The sequence below is a fragment of the Arachis hypogaea genome, chromosome 10 (assembly GCF_003086295.3).
Source record: "Arachis hypogaea cultivar Tifrunner chromosome 10, arahy.Tifrunner.gnm2.J5K5, whole genome shotgun sequence".
NCBI lineage: Eukaryota > Viridiplantae > Streptophyta > Magnoliopsida > Fabales > Fabaceae > Arachis > Arachis hypogaea.
Genome location: NC_092045.1, coordinates 34,375,813 through 34,401,293, shown reverse-complemented (window position 1 = coordinate 34,401,293; position 25,481 = coordinate 34,375,813). Strand labels below are relative to the sequence as shown.

General features: G+C 39.7%; 1 non-coding gene across 1 annotated transcript; it reads left to right on the top strand.

Moving 5' to 3' along the window:
- The first annotated feature begins 5,150 nt into the window (after positions 1-5,150).
- On the top strand, positions 5,151-5,258 carry LOC112718928 (small nucleolar RNA R71). The gene has a single exon (XR_003161254.1). It is a non-coding gene; the product is annotated as a small nucleolar RNA R71 (small nucleolar RNA).
- The last annotated feature ends 20,223 nt before the right edge of the window (positions 5,259-25,481 follow it).

The window sequence follows — 25,481 nt, the reverse complement described above, 5'->3', positions numbered from 1 at the left end:
TAACATAAAAGATAAAGATAGTGATACTTATGTAATTCATTGGTAGGAACTTCAGATAAGCGTATGAAGATGCCTTCCCTTCCGTCTCTCTGCTTTCCTACTGTCTTCATCCAATCCTTCTTACTCCTTTCCATGGCAAGCTCGTGTAGGGTCTCACTGTTGTCAGCAGCTACCTCCCATCCTCGCAGTGAAAGCTAATGCACACACTCTGTCACAGTGCTGCCAATCACCGGTGTGGTTCCCTCCCCTACTGGAATAGAATCCAGTGATTCTTTTGCGTCTGTCACTAACGCCCAGTAAGTTACAAGTTTGAAGCACGTCACAGTCATTCAGTCATTGAATCCTACTCAGAATACCACAGACAAGGTTTAGACCTTCCGGATTCTCTTGAATGCCGCCATCAGGTCCTGCCTATACCACGAAGATTCCGGTTAAAGAATCCAAGAGATATTCACTCGAGCCTCTTATGCTTGTAGAACAAGAGTGGTTGTCAGTCACTTTGTTCATGGGTGAGAATGATGATGAGTGTCACGGATCATCACATTCATCAAGTTGAAGAACAAGTGATATCTTAGAACAAGAACAAGCGGAATTGAATGGAAGAACAATAGTAATTGCATTAATACTCGAGGTACAGCAGAGCTCCACACCTTAATCTATGGTGTGTAGAAACTCCACCGTTGAAAATACATAAGCATAAGGTCTAGGCATGGCCGAATGGCCAGCCCCCAATGATCTAAGATCTAAAGTGATCAAAAGATATAAAGATCCAAAGACCTAAAGATCCAAAGATTTCTAATACAATAGTCAAAGGTCCTATTTATAGAAAACTAGTAACCTAAGGTGTACAGAAATGAGTAAATGACATAAAAATCCACTTCCGGGCCCACTTGGTGTGTGCTTGGGCTGAGCAATGAAGCAAATTTCGTGCAGAGACTCCTCTTGGAGTTAAATGCCAGCTTTAGTGCCAGTTTGGGCGTTTAACTCCCATTTGGGTGCCAGTTCCAGCGTTTAACGCTGGAATTTCCTGAGGTGACTTTGAACGCCGGTTTGGGCCATCAAATCTTGGGCAAAGTATGGACTATCATATATTGCTGGAAAGCCCAGCATGTCTACTTTCCAACGCCGTTGAGAGCGCGCCAATTGGGCTTCTGTAGCTCCAGAAAATCCACTTCGAGTGCAGGGAGGTCAGAATCCAACAGCATCTGCAGTCCTTTTTGGTCTCAGAATCAGATTTTTGCTCAGGTCCCTCAATTTCAGCCAGAAAATACCTGAAATCACAGAAAAACACACAAACTCATAGTAAAGTCCAGAAAAGTGAATTTTAACTAAAAACTAATAAAAATATACCAAAAACTAACTATATCATATCAAAAACATACTAAAAACAATGCCAAAAAGTATACAAATTATCCGCTCATCACAACACCAAACTTAAATTGTTGCTTGTCCCTAAGCAACTGAAAATCAAATAAGATAAAAAGAAGAGAATATACTATAGACTCCAAATTATCAATGAAACTAAGCTCCAAATTAGATGAGCGGGACTAGTAGCTTTTTGCCTCCGAACAGATTTGGCATCTCACTTTATCCTTTGAAATTCAGAATGATTGGCTTCTTTAGGAACTCAGAATCCAGATAGTGTTATTGATTCTCCTAGTTAAGTATGATGATTCTTGAACATAGCTACTTTATGAGTCTTGGCCGTGGCCCAAAGCACTCTGTCTTCCAGTATTACCACCGGATACATACATGCCACAGACACATAATTGGGTGAACCTTTTCAGATTGTGACTCAGCTTTGCTAAAGTCCCCAATTGGAGGTGTCCAGGGTTCTTAAGCACACTCTTATTGCCTTGGATCACAACTTTATTTCTTTCTTTTCTTTTTCTCCCCTTTTTTTTCGTTTTTCTCCTTCTCTCTTTTTTTTTTTTTGTATTCACTGCTTTTTCTTGCTTCAAGAATCATTTTTATGATTTTTCAGATCCTCAGTAACATGTCTCCTTTTTCATCATTCTTTCAAGAGCCAACAATTTTAACATTCATGAACCACAAATTCAAAAGACATATGCACTGTTTAAGCATACATTCAGAAAACAAAAAGTATTGTCACCACATCAATCTAATTAAGCTAGTTTTAAAGATGAATTTGAAATCCTGTACTTCTTGTTCTTTTGTAATAAAAACAGTTTTCATTTAAGAAAGGTGATGGATTCATATTCATAGCTTTAAGGCATAGACACTAAGACACTAATGATCATAAGACACAAACATAGATAAACATAAGCATAAATTTTCGAAAAACAGAAGAATAAAGAACAAGGAAATCAAGGAACGGGTCCACCTTAGTGATGGCGGCTCTTTCTTGCTCTTGAAGATCCTATGGAGTGCTTGAGCTCCTCAATGTCTCTTCCTTGTCTTTGTTGCTCCTCCCTCATAATTCTTTGATCTTCTCTAATCTCATGAAGGATGATGGAGTGTTCTTGATGCTCCACCCTTAGTTGTCCCATGTTGGAACTTAACTCTCCTAGGGAGGTGTTTAGTTGCTCCCAATAGTTTTGTGGAGGAAAATTCATCCCTTGAGGAATCTATCCATCTCCCATGACTCGGAGGTGGAAGCCTTTGCCTTCCCTTTCCTCTTTCTAGAGGTTTCTCCGGCCTTGGATGCCATAATGGTTATGGAAAAACGAAAAAGCAACGCTTTTACCACACCAAACTTAAAATGTTTGCTCGTCCTCGGGCAAAAGAAGAAAGAAGAGAGTAGAAGAAGAAGAAATGAGGAAGAGGGAGATGGTGGTGTGTTCGGCCAAAGAGGGGGAAAAGTGGTGTTTAGGTTGGAAAGTGGTTTGAATTTGAAGGGTGAGGTTGGTGGGGATTTATGAAGGATGGATATGAGTGGTGAAGAGAAGGGTAGGATTTGATAGGTGAGGGGTTTCTGGGGAAGAGGTGTTGAGGTGATTGGTGAATGGGGGAAGAAGAGAGAGAGTGATGGTAGGATCCTGTGGGGTCCACAGATCCTGTAGTGTCAAGGAAAAGGCATCCCTGCACCAAATGGCATCAAAATCCACGTTTTGAGCCATTTCTGGCGTTAAACGCCGGGCTGGTGCCCATTCCTGGCGTTTAACGCCAGGTTCTTGCCCTTTCCTGGCGTTTAACGCCAGTCTGGTGCCCCTTTCTGGCGTTAAACGCCCAGAATGGTGCCAGACTGGGCGTTAAACGCCCAACTGCTAGGCTTACTGGCGTTTGAACGCCAGCAGCATCTTCCTCCAGGGTGTGCTGTTTTTCTTCCTGTTTTTCATTCTGTTTTTGCTTTTTTCATTATTTTTGTGACTTCTTATGATCATCAACCTACAAAAAAAGATAAAATAACAAAAGAAAATAATTAATTATAAAACATTGGGTTGCCTCCCAACAAGCGCTTCTTTAGTGTCACTAGCTTGACAGAGGACTCTCATGGAGCCTCAGAAATGCTCAGAACCGTGTTGGAACCTCCCAACACCAAACTTAGAGTTTGAATGTGGGGGTTCAACACCAAACTTAGAGTTTGGTTGTGGCCTCCCAACACCAAACTTAGAGTTTGACTGTGGGGGCTCAGTTTGGCTCTGTTTTGAGAGAAGCTCTTCATGCTTCTTCTCCATGAAGACAGAGGGATATCCTTGGGCCTTAAACACCAAGGATTCTTCATTCACTTGAATGATCAACTCTCCTCTATCAACATCAATCACAGCCTTTGCTGTGGCTAGGAAGGGTCTGCCAAGGATGATGGATTCATCCATGCACTTCCCAGTCTCTAGGACTATGAAATCAGCAGGGATGTAATGGTCTTCAATCTTCACCAAAACATCCTCTACAAGTCCATAAGCTTGTTTTCTTGAGTTGTCTGCCATCTCTAGTGAGATTTTTGTAGCTTGTACCTCAAAGATCCCTAATTTCTCCATTACAGAGAGGGGCATGAGGTTCACACTTGACCCTAAGTCACACAAGGCCTTCTTGAAGGTCATGGTGCCTATGGTACAAGGTATGGAAAACTTCCCAGGATCTTGCCTCTTTTGAGGTAGTTTCTGCCTAGACAGGTCATTCAGTTCTTTGGTGAGCAAAGGGGATTCATCCTCCCAAGTCTCATTTCCAAATAACTTGTCATTTAGCTTCATGATTGCTCCAAGGTATTTAGCAACTTGCTCTTCAGTGACATACTCATCCTCTTCAGAGGAAGAATACTCATCAGAGCTCATGAATGGCAGGAGTAAGTCCAATGGAATCTCTATGGTCTCAGTTTGAGCCTCAGATTCCCAAGGTTCCTCATTGGGGAACTCATTGGAGGTCAGTGGACGTTCAGTGAGGTCTTCCTCAGTGGCGTTCACTGCCTCTTCTTCCTCCCAGAATTCGGCCATGTTAATGGCTTTGCACTCTCCTTTTGGATTTTCTTCTGTATTGCTTGGAAGAGTACTTGGAGGGAGTTCAGTAATTTTCTTGCTCAGCTGACCCACTTGTCCTTCCAGATTTCTGATGGAGGACCTAGTTTCAGTCATGAAACTTTGAGTGGTTTTGATCAGATCAGAGACCATAGTTGCTAAGTCAGAGGTATTCTGCTTAGAACTCTCTGTCTGTTGCTGAGAAGATGATGGAAAAGGCTTGCTATTGCTAAACCTGTTCCTTCCACCATTATTATTGTTGAAACCTTGTTGAGGTCTCTGTTGATCCTTCCATGAAAGATTTGGATGATTTCTCCATGAAGGATTGTAGGTGTTTCCATAGGGTTCTCCCATGTAATTCACCTCTTCTATTGAAGGGTTCTCAGGATCATAAGCTTCTTCCTCAGATGAAGCTTCCTTAGTACTGCTTGGTGCATTTTGCATCCCAGACAGACTTTGAGAAATCATATTGACTTGTTGAGTCAATATTTTATTCTGAGCCAAAATGGCATTCAGAGTGTCAATCTCAAGAACTCCTTTCTTCTGACTAGTCCCATTGTTCACAGGATTTCTTTCAGAAGTGTACATGAATTGGTTATTTGCAACCATTTCAATCAGTTCTTGAGCTTCAGTAGGCGTCTTCTTCAGATGAAGAGATCCTCCAGAAGAGCTATCCAAAGACATCTTGGACAGTTCAGACAGACCATCATAGAAAATACCTATGATGCTCCATTCAGAAAGCATATCAGTGGGACACTTTCTGATCAATTGTTTGTATCTTTCCCAAGCTTCATAGAGGGATTCTCCTTCCTTCTGTCTGAAGGTTTGGACTTCCACTCTAAGCTTACTCAATTTTTGAGGTGGAAAGAACTTTGCCAAGAAGGCATTGACTAGCTTTTCCCAAGAGTCCAGGCTTTCTTTAGGTTGAGAGTCCAACCATGTCCTAGCTCTGTCTCTTACAGCAAAAGGGAATAGCATCAGTCTGTAGACCTCAGGGTCAACCCCATTAGTCTTGACTGTGTCACAGATTTGCAAGAACTCAGCTAAAAACTGATGAGGATCTTCCATTGGAAGTCCATGGAACTTGCAATTCTGTTGCATTAGAGAAACTAATTGAGGCTTAAGCTCAAAGTTGTTTGCTCCAATGGCAGGGATAGAGATGCTTCTCCCATAGAAGTCGGGAGTAGGTGCAGTAAAGTCACCCAGCACCTTCCTTGCATTGTTGGCATTGTTGTTGTTTTCGGCTGCCATGTGTTCTTCTTCCTTGAAGAATTCGGTCAGGTTCTCTAAAGAGAGTTGTGCTTTGGCTTCTCTTAGCTTTCTCTTCAAGGTCCTTTCAGGTTCAGGATCAACCTCAACAAGAATGCCTTTGTCCTTGCTCCTGCTCATAAGATAGAGAAGGAAACAAGAAAATATGGAATCCTCTATGTCACAGTATAGAGATTCCTTTAGGTGTCAGAGGAAAAGAAGAGTAGAAGACAGAAGTGGAAAATTCGAACTTAACAAAGAAGATAGAGTTCGAATTTTGCCTTAAGGGATAGTGTTAGTCCATAAATTGAAGGATGTGAGAAGGAGGGAAGTGATTTTCGAAAATTAAGTGGGAAATTTGAAAACATTTTTGAAAAACATCACTTAATTTTCGAAAATGAAAATGGAAATGGAAAAGAAATCAAGTGATTTTTGAAAAAGATTTTGAAATTAGAAATCAAAAAGATTTGATTGAAAACTATTTTGAAAAAGATGTGGTTAAGAAGATATGATTGGTTTTAAAAAGATGTGATTGAGAAGATATGATTTGAAAACAATTTTAAAAGATATGATTTGAAAACAATTTGAAAAGATATGATTTTAAAAATTAATGACTTGCCTAACAAGAAAAGATATGAATCAAACATAAAACCTTCCTCAACAGAAAAGGCAAAAAATGTTCAATCAAATCATTAATTGTTAATAAGTATTTTTGAAAAAGGAAAGAAATTGATTTTGAAAAAGATTTGATTGAAAATTGATTTGAAAAAGATTTGATTTTGAAAAGATTTTGAAAACTTAGAAAAAATCTGATTTGAAAACAAAATCTTCCTCCCCTAGCCATCCTGGCGTTAAACGCCCAGAATGGTATACATTCTGGCGTTTAACGCCCAAAATGCTACCCTTTTGGGCGTTAAACGCCCAACCAGGTACCCTGGCTGGCGTTTAAACGCCAGTCTGTCCTTCTTCACTGGGCGTTTTGAACGCCCAGCTTTTTCTGTGCAATTCCTCTGCTGTATGTTCTGAATCTTCAATTCTCTGTATTATTGACTTGAAAAGACACAAATTAAAAATATTTTTGGATTTTTAATAATAAGGACAAACCAAAATGCAACAAGAATCAAATGACAATGCATGCAAGACACCAAACTTAGCAGTTTGTATACTACTGACACTAACAAAACGAAAATGCATATGAGACACACAAAACACTCAAGTCAATAGAATTCAAAGATCAGAATAAGGAAATCATCAAGAACAACTTGAAGATCAATGAGGACACATGCATGAATGCAATAAGAACAGAAACATGCAATTGACACTAAACTTAGGATGAGACTCTAGACTCAAAAAAGAAATATTTTTGGATTTTATGATTTTATAAATTTTTTTGGATTTTTCGAAAACTATGTAGAAAAAGAAAATAAAGGTATCAAAATTCTTAATGAGAATTCCAGGAATCATGCAATGTTAGTCTAAAGCTTTAGTCTAAAGAAATTAGACATGGCCGGCCAAGCTTCAGCAGGACATTGCATTCAAGAGCTAAATTGATGAAGATCAATCAGCTTTGGTGATGATAAGAACATCACCTTGAAACACTAGAATTCATTCTTAAGAGCTCTGAAAAAAAAAATACCTAATCTAAGCAACAAGATGAACCGTCAGTTGTCCAGCCTAAACAATCCCGGGCAATAACACCAAAAACTTGATGTTGTTGCCGGATCTTGGCACTGATGTTACCAAAAGCTTGCTCAAAACTTGAACAATCCCCGGCAACGGCGCCAAAAACTTGGTGCGCGAAATTGTGAACTATACTTTTTCACAACTCTCATAATCCCCGGTAATGGCTCCAAGAACTTGGTGGCTCAATACCATGGCATTACACAACTTCGCACAACTAACCAGCAAGTGCACTGGGTCGTCCAAGTAATAAACCTTACGCGAGTAAGGGTCGATCCCACGGAGATTGTTAGTATTGAAGCAAGCTATGGTCATCTTGTAAATCTTAGTCAGGCAAACTCAAATGTATATGGTGATGAACGAAAATAACATAAAAGATAAAGATAGTGATACTTATGTAATTCATTGGTAGGAACTTCAGATAAGCGTATGAAGATGCCTTCCCTTCCGTCTCTCTGCTTTCCTACTGTCTTCATCCAATCCTTCTTACTCCTTTCCATGGCAAGCTCGTGTAGGGTCTCACTGTTGTCAGCAGCTACCTCCCATCCTCGCAGTGAAAGCTAATGCACACACTCTGTCACAGTGCTGCCAATCACCGGTGTGGTTCCCTCCCCTACTGGAATAGAATCCAGTGATTCTTTTGCGTCTGTCACTAACGCCCAGTAAGTTACAGGTTTGAAGCACGTCACAGTCATTCAGTCATTGAATCCTACTCAGAATACCACAGACAAGGTTTAGACCTTCTGGATTCTCTTGAATGCCGCCATCAGGTCCTGCCTATACCACGAAGATTCCGGTTAAAGAATCCAAGAGATATTCACTAGAGCCTCTTATGCTTGTAGAACAAGAGTGGTTGTCAGTCACTTTGTTCATGGGTGAGAATGATGATGAGTGTCACGGATCATCACATTCATCAAGTTGAAGAACAAGTGATATCTTAGAACAAGAACAAGCGGAATTGAATGGAAGAACAATAGTAATTGCATTAATACTCGAGGTACAGCAGAGCTCCACACCTTAATCTATGGTGTGTAGAAACTCCACCGTTGAAAATACATAAGCATAAGGTCTAGGCATGGCCGAATGGCCAGCCCCCCAATGATCTAAGATCTAAAGTGATCAAAAGATATAAAGATCCAAAGACCTAAAGATCCAAAGATTTCTAATACAATAGTCAAAGGTCCTATTTATAGAAAACTAGTAACCTAAGGTGTACAGAAATGAGTAAATGACATAAAAATCCACTTCCGGGCCCACTTGGTGTGTGCTTGGGCTGAGCAATGAAGCAAATTTCGTGCAGAGACTCCTCTTGGAGTTAAACGCCAGCTTTAGTGCCAGTTTGGGCGTTTAACTCCCATTTGGGTGCCAGTTCCAGCGTTTAACGCTGGAATTTCCTGAGGTGACTTTGAACGCCGGTTTGGGCCATCAAATCTTGGGCAAAGTATGGACTATCATATATTGCTGGAAAGCCCAGGATGTCTACTTTCCAACGCCGTTGAGAGCGCGCCAATTGGGCTTCTGTAGCTCCAGAAAATCTACTTCGAGTGCAGGGAGGTCAGAATCCAACAGCATCTGCAGTCCTTTTTGGTCTCAGAATCAGATTTTTGCTCAGGTCCCTCAATTTCAGCCAGAAAATACCTGAAATCACAGAAAAACACACAAACTCATAGTAAAGTCCAGAAAAGTGAATTTTAACTAAAAACTAATAAAAATATACCAAAAACTAACTATATCATATCAAAAACATACTAAAAACAATGCCAAAAAGTATACAAATTATCCGCTCATCAATAGTGGATTTTCAGTTGATAATCCTGGGTTAGTTAACCCAAGTTACCAAGTGATAAAGCACTCCTAAGAACTTATTCATCCAAGCAGATCCTCTGCACAAGAGCACCACAAACACATGCCTCAAGATTCAAACCCTTGGTGCCTAGCCTTATTTCTTATTCTTTTTCCTTCTTTTTCGCACTCTAACTTTTCTTTTTCTTTTTCTTATTATGATCTTGTTATTTAGCTAGTCTCATAAGATGCGTATCAAGCATATGGTTCAGAACACCTAATTTCCCTTATACCTTGTTGATGAACCAACTTAGCTAATCAACTACCACACCACAAACGTTGGGACTTTTATTCAACAATATGAACTCCACTCTTGTTCTTTATAACATTCTCTTTTATTTAGCTCAAAAGACAAGCATACAATTAAGCAGGATGAAGATGTAACAGAGAACCTAGCTAGTGAATACTTATTGAGCATTAAAGACAGTACACAGATAGAATTTGTAATGATAATAAACTAGCTCTAGCAGGGGTACATGCATACTTCCAATTTAAACATTCCAGAGCAGATGGAGTTAAGTAACAATACAACCTATTGGTGGTGCCTTCTAGCTCTCCTTGGGTGATGGTGCATCATTTTTCCAATAGATTGAATGAATTCCTGCAAAGTTATTGGAAGTTGCTTGTTCCCAAAGCACTTGAAAAACAATTAGCATGCACGTACGCTTGTGAACTTCTGAACTTAATTTGGTGTATGAACACCAAACTTAGTTCCTTGCCTAGTATAGCAGATTGATTACATGCAGAAAACCTCACGTGCTTTTATTAAGAAAACAACTATGAACTAGAAATTAAATATTTGTTAAGTAATTTCCCTGATTGGTTGAAGCTGGTTACTAGTCATGCTGAGGATTACAATGTGTTCTTAATGAATTCTTTGGTGGAACACCAAACTTAGAATTACACATTCACCCCTGGATTATTTTGGTGTAGAACACCAAACTTAGCTCCTTGCAATACAGAAGTCTACATAACTCTTTTATCGAATTAACTAGGAAAAGAAAACTACCTTTGGTTGGGGTTGCCTCCTAACAAGCGCTCTTTTAGCGTCGCTAGCTCGACGGTTTCTCCATAAGTTGAGATGATACTTTAACTTGGGGCTTTCCCCAACGTCGCTAGCGTCTCATTTCTCTTGGGCATATTTCCAGCCCTTTGACACTCATCGCAGCTCCTCACCAGTTCCTTGGCATCCTTGAAAATAGTAGGCCAGAAGAACCCATATTACAATACTTTCGATGTAGTTCTTTCTCCTCCAAAATGACCTCCATAGCTAGAACTGGCTCATTCCAAATGAAGTATTTGGCATCATTAATGAGTTTCCTCCTTTGATGTTTGTTGATCCCTGGAGGCACTTCCCCAGTTGCTTTAAAATTAGCAATGTCTGCAAACCAGGGTGCCTTGTGAACCAACATTAGTTGTTCATCTAGAAAGAACTCATTTACCCTTGCATCATGTGTGCCACCCTTCTCAGAAGGGATTCTGGATAGATGATCTGCTACCCTTGAATTCCTGCAACAACAAGATCCATCTTATCAGTTGTGGTTTTGATTCCTGCTTGGCAAACAAATATTTAAGTGCTGTGTGATCAGTGAAAATAATCACTTTAGAGCCAATGAGGTATGATCTAAATTTGTCAAATGCAAAAACTATTGCCACAACTCCTTTTCAGTGGTGGTGTAATTCCTTTGAGTGTCATTAAGGGCTTTTTCTGGCATAGTATATAACATGTATCAAATTATCTTTCCTCTGCCCTAACACTGCCCCAACTGCAAAATCAGATACAATACACATCAGTTCAAATGGCAAGCTCTAATCAGGTGGGGGTAATGATAGGGGCCGAGGATAGTCTCCTTTTCAAGTTTTCAAATGCGAACATGCACTTCTGATCAAAGATAAATGGTGCATCAGACACAAGAAGATTGCTTAAGGGCTTGGCTATTTTTGAAAAATCTTTAATAAATCTTCTATAAAAGCCAACATGCCCTAAAAAGCTCCTAATTGCCTTGACATCACCTGGTGGGGGTAATTTCTCAATTAGCTCAACCTTAACTTTGTCTACCTCAATGCCTTGGTTAGAAACTTTATGACCAAGGACTATTCCTTCTGTCACCATAAAATGACATTTTTTCCAATTCAAAACCAAATTAGTCTCTTGACATCTTTTTAATACCAAAGCAAAGTGGTTTAGGCAGTTAGGGAAGGAATCCCCGAATACTGAAAAGTCATCCATAAAGACTTCAATGAACTTCTCTATCATATCTGAGAAAATAGAAAGCATGCAGCGTTGAAAAGTTGCAGGCGCATTACACAGCCCAAATGGCATGCGCCTATAGGCAAACACTCCATATGGACAAGTAAATGATGTTTTCTCCTGGTCTCTTGGATCAACCACTATTTGATTATATCCCGAATAACCGTCTAGAAAATAATAGTATACATGTCCTGCAAGCCTTTCAAGCATCTGATCCATGAAGGGGAGTGGGAAGTGGTATTTTCTTGTAGCTTCATTAAGTTTTTTGTAATTAATGCACATCCTCCATCCTGTGACGGTCCTTGTAGGGATGAGCTCGTTCCTTTCATTGGGCACTACAGTAATTCCTCCTTTCTTGGGGACCACTTGTACGGGGCTCACCCATGGGTTGTCCAAAATTGGGTAAATTACCCCTCGCTGCCACAGCCTCATGACTTGCTTCTGCACTACCTCTTTCATAACTGGATTCAGCCTCCTTTGGGGTTGAATAGAGGGTTTGACATCATCTTCCAATAGTATCTTATGCATGCATATCATCAAACTGATTCCTTTTAAGTCATCGAGGGTCCATCCAATGGCGTCTTTATGTCTTTGCAACACTTGGAGTAATTCCTCCTCTTGTTCTTGGTTGAGGGCTGAATTTATGATTACTGGATACCTTTTGTTATCTCCCAAATATGCATATTTGAGGGTAGGTGGTAGTGCTTTCAGTTCAAGCTTGGGTGTTTCTTTTTCTCCCTTGTTTTCTTCTAATGGGCCCTGGGCAAATAATTCAGCTGCTGCAACTTCTTCATTAGATGCAGGTTCTTCTTCTTCAGCTATCTCTTGAAGTTCTTCCTCCTCAAAGGTCTCTTGTACCAAAGCTTCCACTGAATCCAACCACATATATTCTCCCAGTGATTCCGGTGGGTAGCACATGACTTTGAATACGTTGAACACCATTTTCACATCATGTAACCTAAGAGTAAGTTCACCCTTTTGGACATTGATGATGGCTTCAACAGTAGCTAAGAATGGCCTTCCCAAGATGATAGAGGCCTTGGCTTCTTCCTCCATATCCAACACTACAAAATCTGCTGGGAAGATAAAGTCTCCTACCTTCACCAATAAGTCTTCTACTACTCTATAAGGGTACTTGAATGATCGGTCTGCCAATTGAAGGGCCATTCTTGTTGGTTTGGCCTCCTCAATCCTCATTCTTCTCATCATTGCTAAGGACATCAGATTTATACTGGCTCCCAAATCACACAAAGCCTTTTCCACTGTGATTTCCCCTATGATACAAGGGATTTGGAAGCTCCTAGGATCCTTCAATTTCTGGGGTAACTTGTGCTGAATGATGGCACTACATTCCTCGGTTAGTACCACAATCTCTTTGTTCCTCCAGCTTCTCTTCTTGGTCATCAATTCCTTCAGGAACTTAGCATAGAGCGGCATTTGCTCTATTGCTTCAGTGAAGGGTATGTTGATCTGTAGTCTTTTAAAAACTTCTAAGAATCGTGAGAATTAGCCATCGTCCCCATTCTTCTTCAATCGCTGAGGGTACGGGGCTTTTGGAGCATATGGCTTCAGTACTTCTTCTTCTTGATGTGAGTTGGGAGCAGGAGCTTGAATTTATTCTTGCCCTCTTCCCTCTCCATCCGTGTCCTTCTCTTGTGGTTCCTTAGAGGTCTCTTTCAATGCCTTTCCACTTATGAGGGTAATAGCTTGACACTCCTCCCTTGAGTTTACACTAGTGTTATTACAAATGTTGTGGCTGGGAACTTGCTTGAATAAGTAGCTGATCTGTGTCTCAAGCTTATTGATGGCTGCATCTTGATTTTACATATTAGATTGCACTTCTTCCCTAAATACTCTACTATCTTGAACTTCCCTGCATATTCCTTCAAGTAGAACCTCAATTTTGGAGATCCTATCTTCAGATGGTGGTGGTGAATTGGGGTTAGAGTGTTGAGAATGGACATTTTGGTTTTGATATGGTCTCTATGTGGAATGTTGGTAGGCTACATTATTGTTGGGTTTTGGAGTATGGATCATGGGATTGTCTGGGTGAGTTTCCAACATAGTTGGCCTGTTCCCAATCATCTCCTTCTTCTGTATTTACTCCTTCTTGAGCTGATGATGAGGTGGTGACTGCTGCGACTTGGTTCCTTTCCATCTACTTGGTAATCATCTTGTTTTGAGCTAGCAGTGCATCCATATGGTTCAACTCCATTACTCTTCGAGTGTTTCTTCTTTCAGAAGCATAGAAGTAGTCATTCTTAGCTACAGTCTCAATGACATCTATGGCTTTTTCAATGGTCTTCTCCTTATTTAGAGATCCCCCGGAAGAGTGGTCTACTGCCTTCTTTGATTCGTAAGTCAACCCTTCATAGAAGATGTGTAATTGCACCCATTCATTGAACATGTCTGGTGAGAACCTTCTTGTTAAGTCCTTAAACCTCTCCCATGCCTCATAGAGAGTTTTACCATCTTGTTATCTGAAGGTTTGTACCTCAGCTCTCAACCTATTGATCCTTTGGGGAGGATAGAATCTCACCAAGAACTTGTTACCACATCTTCCCAGGCTATTAAACTCTCCTTTGAGAATGATTCCAGCCGTTTAGATGCTTTGTCCCTAAGAGAGAAGGAGAACAAAAGCAATCTATAGGTGTCAGGATGAACACCGTTAGACTTTACAGTATCGCATATTCTTAGGAAGGTAGTCAAGTGTTTATTGGGGTCTTCTTGGGCGCTTCCTCGGAATGAGTAGTTGTTCTTAACAAGGGTGATAAGCTGGGGCTTCAGTTCAAAGTTATTGGCATGTATAGTTGGTTTTTGGATGCTACTTCCACAGTTTCCTGGATTTAGATTAATATAAGAGCCTAGAACTCTTCTCTCCTTCCCAGCATGACTTGCTAGACCTTCTCTGGCATGGTTGTGTGTCTCATCCTCATGTTGGTTTTCCATGTTCTCCTCCATGTCTGTCTCAAAATCCTCTTCTTCTTTCTCAGTACCAACGACCCTATTTTCTCTTGCTTACCTCCTTAATCTAAGGAAGGTCCTCTCAGGTTCAGATTTAAAAGAGGTTGAAGCTCCTCTTCTTCTACCTGTCATACAATCAGCAGATTACGCAAAAAAGAGAAAAGTGAAGAAATCACTCTTGTTAAGGTTACTGTTAGTGTGACTGAAGCAATTTATCAAACAGTTAGTGGATTAGTTGACAAAGTTGTAAATTAACTGAGAAAATAAAACAAAAGGAAATAATAAATGAAAATGGTTGAGATTGAGAGTAAATGACAGAAACAAAATAAATGAAACAAAAGAAAATTGCCCAATCTAGTTATCCTATAATTTAATCATTGTAGATACAAAATCAATCCCCGGCAACGGTGCCATAAACTTGATGCACGAAAACTTGTCTCTTAACAAGTTTCCCTTCGGTAAGTATACCGAATTGTTGTCAAGTAAAAACTCACAATAAAGTGAGGTCGAATCCTACAGGGATTGATTGGTCGAGCAACTTTAATTAGAGGAGTGTTCTAGTCAATCTAAGCCAAATTGAGTGAGAATTGCAGAAAATTAAAGGCGGGAAAGATAAATGACATGGAATATAAATTTGCAGAATCTTAAATGGGGGATTGGGGAGATAAGCATGAAAGTAAATAATAGAAAGTAAAGAGAATAAGTAATATCAGAGATGGGAAATTCATTGGGCTTAGGAGATGTTGTATTCTCCGGATCAAGTTCATCTTCATCTCTTCCTCAATCAATACATTCATTGATCTCCTTGGCAATCTTAGGTGATTGGATCCCAATTCCTTGGCAACCCAATCTCTCTAAGCTTGAACAATTTCCCAATTTCTTGATTTAATTTCTCATGAGAAGAGATGAAGTTTGGTCACTGATTATACCACACACCTTCATAGATCAAAGTATTGGTAGGATTACATGTCACGATATCCATCCAACCCCTAACCTAATCCAATGTGAGAAAGCATTTCTAGGATGATCTCCTCATTCCTCTTCCAAGGCTCAGAGGAGATCCAATTATGGAGAGTTTCTTTTCCAAGATAACTAACCAATGGGTTGAAGACCGAAAGCTTTCTAGCAAAATCAAGAGAAAAGAAAGAGGAAGAAGAATGAAACTATAATTGATCCATCAAATTACAACAGAGCTCTCTAACCCAATGAAAGGAGTTTAGTTGTTCATAGCTTTGGGAATGGAACACATAAAAGAAAAGTGCATTCTCAAGTAACTAGAAATTACAGAGTAAATATACAGAGTGTAGCTCCCAATAATGCCAAGCCTCCTTCTAGTTCAAAACTACTCCTATATATACTACTCTTCTGATCTTCTAGTTAGCTCTCCAAGTCTTGGATATGGGCCTTTGATCCTTAGTTGAAGCAGTTACAGTCCTCAGTGGGCTCAGCTTTGCTTGCAGAAAGAGGGTGAGTCAGGCATAGTATGCAGTTAGTCAGGACGTTAGTGTTGTTAACGTTAAGTGTGAATTCTGGTTCGAAGACGTTAGTGATGGAAAGGCTACGTTAGTGGTCATGTTAGTGCCACTAACGTTGGAGTTAATGTGGCTCAAGTAGGTTGAGACGTTAGTGACACAGTGTTATTAACGTCCCAACCTACTTGAGCCACATTAACTCCAACGTTAGTGGCACTAACGTGACTACTAACGTAGCCTTTCCATCCTTCGCTAGCGTTATTGGCGTGAACTTTGCCAATAACGCTACCTTCTTGCCCTTTCTCCCACATTAATAGTCCTCGTTAGTGTAACTAATGTGACCATTAACGTAGGCATGCCATGACACGAAGGCGTTAGTGACATTAACTTTGTCACTAACGCTACAAAACTCTTTCTCTTCCATGTTAGTGCTCACGTTAATTGCATTAACGTGGCCACTAACGTGGGTGTACTTCGCCATCTCCAACGTTAGTGACAAAGTTAGTGTCACTAACATTGGTATCTTTATCCCTTGCTCCACGTTACCCTTCACGTTAGTGGCATTAACGTGGCCACTAACGCAGATAATCTTGGCCTAGTCTAACGTTAGTGACAAAGTTAGTGTCACTAACGTTAGCGTCTCTTTTTGCTCCATGTTACAGTTCACGTTAATTATATTAACGTGGCCCTTAACGTGGTGATGTGTGGCCTTTTGCAACGTTAGTGGTGTTAACTTTACCACTAACGTTGGAGCTTCCTCTTCCTTCCACGTTAGTTCCTACGTTAGTGCAGCTGACGTGACAACTAACGTGGGTTGTGATGACTTTCGAAGGCATTAGTGGTGATAACTTTACCACTAACGTTGTAAGCTTGCTCCCCTTTCACATTAGTGGTCACGTGAGTGATACTAACGTGGTACTAACGTGGTTCCATGCTTCCTTTGTCCTAAAATCAAACAAACAAGGTGCATCAAAGCTTTGTTCCAGGTCATGAGATCTTGCGTTATATAAATTGGCATTCAATTCATGCATTATTCTCATAAAATCATGTAAAATTCACAATGTTTGCTTGAATCAAGACGTAAGTGTACATTCACCCAAAACTTGCTTATTTCCTAAGAAAATGCATGAAACTACCTAAAAACAGTAAAGAAAAGGCCAGTGAAACTGGCCAAGATGCCCTGGCATCAACGGGAATGACTTCAATGATTGTGTTTTGGGGTATCCCCAAGGAGGAACACCTCTAACTCCTTATTGTGCTTAGCGTGAGTGTGGTAAGACTTCACCCTATGACCATTGATTTTGAATGTTGTTCCATTAGAAGGATGAACCACTTCAACCACACCATACGACCTCATATCTACTACCTTGAAGGGTCCATCCTATCTAGACCGTAGCTTTCTTGGCATCAATTGGAATCCTGAATTATACACAAGCACATCATCACTGATCTGAAAGTGCTTCGTCTGAATATTCTGGTCATGGAATGCCTTAGCCTTTTCCTTGTAAAATCTCACATTTTTATAGACTTCTAGCCTAAGACATTCTAATTCTTCTAATTGAAGTTTGTGCTCCACCCCATCTGCTTTCAAATCCAAGTTACATTGCTTCACTGCCCAATATGCCTTATGTTCAATCTCCACAAGCTTTCCCATAAATAGTGTGGAATAGACTCATCCTTATTGGAGTCTTGTACGCCGTCTTATATACCTAGAGAGTATCGCCTAATCTGAAGCTCCAATCCTTTCTTTGTGGGTTGACCACTTTTTCAAGGATCCACTTTATTTCTCTATTGGACACTTCCGTTTGTCTGTTGGCCTATTAGTAGTAAGCCGTGGAAACTTGGTGCAACAATACATACTTTTTCATTAATGCCTCTGCCCTTCTATTACAGAAATGGGTTCCTTGATTGCTCACGATTGCTAGTGGCGACCTAAATCTATAGATAATGTTGTTCCTTAAGAAAGATACTACTGTGTTAGCATTATCACAATGAGTAGGAATCTCTTCAACCCATTTTGAGACGTAATCCACATCTAACAGAATATAAACAAACCCATTAGAATTTGAAAACCACTGACAAACCCCATTTTGAGGGTTTATCTTGTATTGATTGTTGGGGATTTTATAACCTTTCACCCACATTTATTCAATGAAATAGCATGGTTTTATAACTTCTCCCTTAATTGTGCTTAAGAGTGAAAACATGCTTTTTAGGACTTAAAATAGCTAAATCTAATTCTCCTTGATTCCATTAGATGCCTTGATATGTTTGTTAAGTGATTTCAGATTTAGGAGGCAAAGATTGGATCAAGGGAATGAAGAAAGAGCGCACGAAAAGTTGGAGAACTCATGAAGAAATGAAAGAACCGGAAAGCTGTCAAGCCGACCTCTTCGCACTTAAACGACCATAACTTGAGCTACAGAGGTCCAAATGATGCGGTTCCAGTTGGGTTAGAAAGCTAACATCCGGGGCTTCGCAACGATATAAGATTTGCCATAGTGCTACAAGTATGGTGGCGCGCACGTGCAAAGTACGCGCACGCGCCGTTGCTGCCATATGGTCCACTTAAAGTAAAACGTGGCCAGCGATTTTAGAAGCCTTGTGGGCCCAATCCAACTCATTTCTGATGCTATTTAAGCCAAGAACTGAAGAGGAATCAAGATACTTGTCACCATTAGTTTTAGTTTAGTAGTTAGAATTAGTTTCTAGAGAGAGAAGCTCTCACTTCTCTCTAGAATTAGGATTAGGATTAGGATTAGTTCTTAGATCTAGGTTTTAATCTTTGCTTTCTTCTACTTCTACCTTTCAATTCCTTGTTGCTACATTCATCTTCTTCTATTCTTTTATTGTAATTTCCTTTATGTTGTTCTTATACTTTGTTGTAGATCTACTATTGTTCCTTCCATTTTCTTCCAATTCAATAAGAGGTAATTCATAATAATTGTTCTTCTTTGCTTTTCTATTGTTGATCTCTTGCCTTTGAAGTTAGATCTCTCTTTAATTCTTGCATTTAATAATGTTTACTTCTATTGCACTTTATGTGTTTGTTGAAATGTCTCTTTTAGATATAGTATAGATTTTGTTCCTCTTGGCCTAGGTAGAGTAATTAGTGACACTTGAGTTATCTAATTCCTTTGTTGATTGGTAATTGGAGAGATTGCTAATTGGTTTGGAGTGCACTAAAGCTAGTCTTTCCTTGGGAGTTGGCTAGGACTTGTGGCTCAAGTCAATTCATCCACTTGACCTTCCTTTATTTAGTAAGGGTTGACTAAGTGGTAGCAATGAACAATTCTCATCACAATTGAGAAGGATAACTAGGATAGGACTTCTAATTTTCATACCTTGCCAAGAGCCTTTTATAGTTGTTAGTTTATTTTCATTGCCATTTACTTTTCATGCTTCTTATCCAAAAACCCCAAAATAACTCACAACCAATAACAAGACACTTTATTGTAATTCCTAGGGAGAACGACCCGAGGTTCAATACTTCGGTTTATAAATTTAGGGGTTTGTTTTAGTGACAAACAACTTTTTGTATGAAAGGATTATTGCTTGGTTTAGAAACTATACTTGCAACGAGAATTCATTTGTGAAATTCTAAACCATCAAAAATCCAATCGTCAACCACCCCATGAAATTAATGTCGCATACATAAAAATTTTCACAAAAGATCATGGTTTGTTGAGGCATCTCATCCTTTTGAGGGGTGTTTCCAGATTTCTGGCATTCATGACAAGACTTACAAAATTGGTTTGCATCCTTAAATAAGGTAGACCACTACAATCCACAATCTAATACTTTTCTTATAGTTCTTTGTGGCCCAAGATGGCCTCCACTCTCATATGAGTGACAAAATTAAAGTATTGACTAGAATTTTGACTCAAGTACATATTTTCTAACTATTTGGTCCGCTCACACCTCCACAAATATGGATAATCTCAAATATAATATTTTACATCACTCCTTAACTTATCTTTTTGATGCTTGGAAAAGTTGGGAGGGAAGATGTGTGCGACCAAAGAATTAGCAATTGGGGCAAACCAATGAGTACTTTGAGAAATCGCATGCAAAGTATCTAGAGGAAATGAATCATTAATAGGAGTGGGATCCAAGTTCAAATGCTCAAAGCAAATCAAATGGTCTGCCACTAGATTTTGGGATCTACTTCTATCTTTGATTTCCAAGTCAAATTCTTCCAAAAGCAAGATCCATCTAATCAACTTAGGCTTTGACTCCTTCTTTTTCAAGAGGTACTTTAGAGCGGCATGGTCTAAATACCCACTACTTTGGAGCCTAACAAGTATGGTCAAAACTTATCAAGTGCAAAACCAATAGCTAGCAACTCCTTCTTAGTAGCAGTTTAGTTAGATAGGGCCGTATCTAGAGTTTTTGAAGCACAAGCAATAGTGTAAGGGGCATTACCATCACGCCATGCTAGCACGGCACCTACGGCAAAATTAGAGGCGTCACACATAATTTCAAATGGCTGATTCGAATCTGGGCCTCGCACAATGGGCACTATGGTTAATGCACCTTTCAGTTTGTCAAAAGCTTCTTTGAAATTCTTATCAAATTTAAAATCCACGTCTTTTTGGAGTAAACAAGGAAGAGGTAAAGTGATCTTGCTGAAATCTTTAATGAACTTGTGGTAAAAACTTGTATGGCCAAGGAAGAAACGAATCTCCTTCGCCAAGGAGGGGTAAGGCAAGCTAGAGATGATCTCAATTTTAGTCGGGTCGATGGAGAATCCATCCTGAGAGACAATATGCCCTAATATTATACCTTGTCTCACTATAAAATGACACTTTTCAAATTTCAACACAAGCTTAGTATGGACACATCTCTCTAATACCCTAGCTAAATTATCTAAAAACACATCAAAAGAATTTTCATACACGCTAAAATCATACATGAAGACTTCCATGCAGTTCTCTAGAAGATCAAAGATGACACTCGCCATGCATCTTTGAAATTTTGTCGGTACATTGCACAAACCAAACGACATTGTTTTATAAGCATACGTTCCAAAAAGACATGGAAACGTGGTCTTCTCTTGATCGTCAAAAGCAATATGGATCTAAAAATATCCGGTATATCCATCCAAAAAGCAATAATGTGATTCACCTGATAGACAATCTAGCATCTGACAATAAAAGGCAAAGGAAGTCATTCTTTCTTGTAGTTTGATTCAAATGCCAATAGTCTATGCAAATCCCCCATACATTTTGAACTCGGGTCACCGCTAGTTCTCCACTATCTGCTTTTACCATGGTTACCCCAAACTTCTCAGGTACTACTTGTACTGGACTTACCCATTCACGGTAAAAAATGGGGTAAATAATGTCTGTTTCTACGAGTCGAGTCACTTCCTTTTTAGCCACTTCGAGAATTGTGGGATTTAACTGCCTCTGAGGTTGACGGATTGGTTCAGCACCCTCTTCCAAGAAGATGCGATGAAGGCATACTTGTGAGCTTGTCTCCACAATATCATTTAAACTCCACCTTGTCACTTTCTTGTATTTCTATAATACCTCAAAAAGTCTTTGTTACTCTTGATTAGCGAGCTCTATTGCAACAATCACCGAAAACTTATGATCTTCATCAAGGATGGCATATTTTACATGAGGTGAAAGGGATTTCAATTCCTCTCTAGCTTCTTAGTGCGGTAGTCTTTCCTCTTCGTCATAAGAAACTAGTGGGATACCTCCTTCATCTTCATCCATGATGCATTTGCATCTTTGCTATATTAGCTAGTTAGTTTAAGTAGTTTTAGCTTAATTTCGTTAACTTTCTTTGAAATAAACAAGCATTTTGATGAGTTTTATCTCCATGCATTCAAGTACCAAGAACTAGGTGAATTTTGGCCAAATTCATGCAAGTAATTCAAGGAATTTATAAATGAATTAGTATGAACGAATCTCTTGAAATTGGTTGCATTGAATGGCAAAACGTTGAGGTAAGTTCTTTGGTTAATGATAGGTGGTGGAGCAAGAAAGTTTTGGAGCAAGAAGAAAGCCGCTAAGGGCGTTGCCAACTTCAACAGCACGTTGCCAATGCCATCTCCACACCAGCATTGAGCAAGTTGCCAACTCAAGTTAGCAACTCCAATGCAAGATCCTTGGCTCCATGAAGAAGAAGGGCACGTTGGCAACTCAAGTTAGCAACTCTAATGTAAGATCCTCGGCTCCATGAAGAAGAGGAGCAAGTTGGCAACATGTGTGTTAATTCCCCCTGGGTTGAGACTTGGTGAGGGTGCTGCTAACTCAAGTTGGCAACGTGCTCTTTTGCTTCCTGGAGGTCAAAATCTTTGTTCTTGTTCTTAGGGCTTAAGGATGACTATGGTTTGAGCTTTAATTTCATACCCCACTATAAACTATTATACATCGTTGGAAAGCTCTGAATGTTAGCATTCTAACGCAACTAGAAGCACTTCAATTGGGTCTCTGTAGCTCAAGTTATGCTTCATTGAAAAGGACAAGGTCAGCCTGCCAGAATCACAGGCGTTACTGGTGAACACGTCTTCATAATTCTCAAATTGGCAACGTGTATGTTGTCTTCCTCGGCTGAAGCTTCTTGTGAGGGCATTGCTAACTTGGTTTTCAAGTTAGCAACGTGTATGTTAATTCCCTCTGGTTGAGACTTGGTGAGGGCGTTGCTAACTAAAGTTGGAAACGTGCTCTTCTTCTTCCTAGAGCTTGAGTTTCACATTGGGGTTGCTAACTTGAGTTGCCAACTTGCATTGGAGTTGCTAACTTGAGTTACCAATTGATGAGCGGATAATTTGTATACTTTTTGGCATTGTTTTTAGTATGTTTTTGATATGATATAGTTAGTTTTTGGTATATTTTTATTAGTTTTTAGTTAAAATTCACTTTTCTGGACTTTACTATGAGTTTGTGTGTTTTTCTGTGATTTCAGGTATTTTCTGGCTGAAATTGAGGGACCTGAGCAAAAATCTGATTCTGAGACCAAAAAGGACTGCAGATGCTGTTGGATTCTGACCTCCCTGCACTCGAAGTGGATTTTCTGGAGCTACAGAAGCCCAATTGGCGCGCTCTCAACGGCGTTGGAAAGTAGACATCCTGGGCTTTCCAGCAATATATGATAGTCCATACTTTGCCCAAGATTTGATGGCCCAAACCGGCGTTCAAAGTCACCTCAGGAAATTCCAGCGTTAAACGCTGGAACTGGCACCCAAATGGGAGTTAAACGCCCAAACTGGCACTAAAGCTGGCGTTTAACTCCAAGAGGAGTCTCTGCACGAAATTTGCTTCATTGCTCAGCCCAAGCACACACCAAGTGGGCCCGGAAGTGGATTTTTATGTCATTTACTCATTTCTGTACACCTTAGGTTACTAGTTTTCTATAAATAGGACCTTTGACTATTGTATTAGAAATCTTTGGATCTTTAAGTCTTTGGATCTTTATATCTTTTGATCACGTTAGATCTTAGATCATTGGGAGGCTGGCCATTCGGCCATGCCTAGACCTTATGCTTATGTATTTTCAACGGTGGAGCTTCTACACACCATAGATTAAGGTGTGGAGCTCTGCTGTACCTCGAGTATTAATGCAATTACTATTGTTCTTCCATTCAATTCCGCTTGTTCTTTATCCAAGATATCACTTGTTCTTCAACTTGATGAAGGTGATGATTGACGCCCATCACCATTCTCACTCATGAACAAAGGGACTGACAACCACTCTTGTTCTACTAGCATTCGAGGCTCTAGTGAATATCTCTTGGATTCCTGATTGCACGATGCATGGTTGATCGCCTGACAACCGAGTGCTCGCCTGACAAACGAGCCAACCATTCCGTGAGATCAGAGTCTTCGTGGTATAGGCAAGAACTGATGGCGGCATTCAAGAGAATCCGGAAGGTCTAACCTTGTCTGTGGTATTCTGAGTAGGATTCAATGACTGAATGACTGTGACGTGCTTCAAACCTGTAACTTACTGGGCGTTAGTGACAGACGCAAAAGAATCACTGGATTCTATTCCAGTAGGGGAGGGAACCACACCGGTGATTGGCAGTACTATGACAGAGTGTGTGCATTAGCTTTCACTGCGAGGATGGGAGGTAGCTGCTGACAACAGTGAAACCCTACACGAGCTTGCCATGGAAAGGAGTAAGAAGAATTGGATGAAGACTGTAGGAAAGCAGAGAGACGGAAGGGAAGGCATCTTCATGCGCTTATCTGAAGTTCCTACCAATGAATTACATAAGTATCACTATCTTTATCTTTTATGTTATTTTCGTTCATCACCATATACATTTGAGTTTGCCTGACTAAGATTTACAAGATGACCATAGCTTGCTTCAATACTAACAATCTCCGTGGGATTGACCCTTACTCGCGTAAGGTTTATTACTTGGACGACCCAGTGCACTTGCTGGTTAGTTGTGCGAAGTTGTGTAATGCCATGGTATTGAGCCACCAAGTTCTTGGCGCCGTTGCCGGGGATTGTTCAAGTTTTGAGCAAGCTTTTGGTAACATCAGTGCCAAGATCCGGCAACAACATCAAGTTTTTGGTGTTATTGCCCGGGATTGTTTAGGCTGGACAACTGACGGTTCATCTTGTTGCTTAGATTAGGTATTTTTTTTCAGAGCTCTTAAGAATGAATTCTAGTGTTTCAAGGTGATGTTCTTATCATCACCAAAGCTGATTGATCTTCATCAATTTAGCTCTTGAATGCAATGTCCTGCTGAAGCTTGGCCGGCCATGTCTAATTTCTTTAGACTAAAGCTTTAGACTAACATTGCATGATTCCTGGAATTCTCATTAAGAATTTTGATACCTTTATTTTCTTTTTCTACATAGTTTTCGAAAAATCCAAAAAAATTTATAAAATCATAAAATCCAAAAATATTTCTTTTTTGAGTCTAGAGTCTCATCCTAAGTTTAGTGTCAATTGCATGTTTCTGTTCTTATTGCATTCATGCATGTGTCCTCATTGATCTTCAAGTTGTTCTTGATGATTTCCTTATTCTGATCTTTGAATTCTATTGACTTGAGTGTTTTGTGTGTCTCATATGCATTTTCGTTTTGTTAGTGTCAGTAGTATACAAACTGCTAAGTTTGGTGTCTTGCATGCATTGTCATTTGATTCTTGTTGCATTTTGGTTTGTCCTTATTATTAAAAATCCAAAAATATTTTTAATTTGTGTCTTTTCAAGTCAATAATACAGAGAATTGAAGATTCAGAACATACAGCAGAGGAATTGCACAGAAAAAGCTGGGCGTTCAAAACGCCCAGTGAAGAAGGACAGACTGGCGTTTAAACGCCAGCCAGGGTACCTGGTTGGGCGTTTAACGCCCAAAAGGGTAGCATTTTGGGCGTTAAACGCCAGAATGTATACCATTCTGGGCGTTTAACGCCAGGATGGCTAGGGGAGGAAGATTTTGTTTTCAAATCAGATTTTTTCTAAGTTTTCAAAATCTTTTCAAAATCAAATCTTTTTCAAATCAATTTTCAATCAAATCTTTTTCAAAATCAATTTCTTTCCTTTTTCAAAAATACTTATTAACAATTAATGATTTGATTGAACATTTTTTGCCTTTTCTGTTGAGGAAGGTTTTATGTTTGATTCATATCTTTTCTTG